The following is a 212-nucleotide window of genomic DNA, read 5'->3' as shown; positions in this document are numbered from 1 at the left end:
GGGGGGGGGGGGGTCACATTAGGACACCTTTATAGAAAGATCTCGCATTATTGATTATTGATTATTGAAAAGCGGGAATTGTTTGTGTGTTTGGAGTGAGGGGGGGCTCATGTAGTTTTAGTGATAAATGATTAAACTGGAGACTTGGGGAATCCCGCAGCACTTCCGGTGGAGCGGTGAGCCGATCACCTGCTGGGGGGAGGAGTCTTTCA

This window comes from Oryzias melastigma, unplaced genomic scaffold, assembly GCF_002922805.2.
Source record: "Oryzias melastigma strain HK-1 unplaced genomic scaffold, ASM292280v2 sc00277, whole genome shotgun sequence".
Classification (NCBI taxonomy): Eukaryota; Metazoa; Chordata; class Actinopteri; order Beloniformes; family Adrianichthyidae; genus Oryzias; species Oryzias melastigma.
This window is presented reverse-complemented; position numbering follows the sequence as displayed.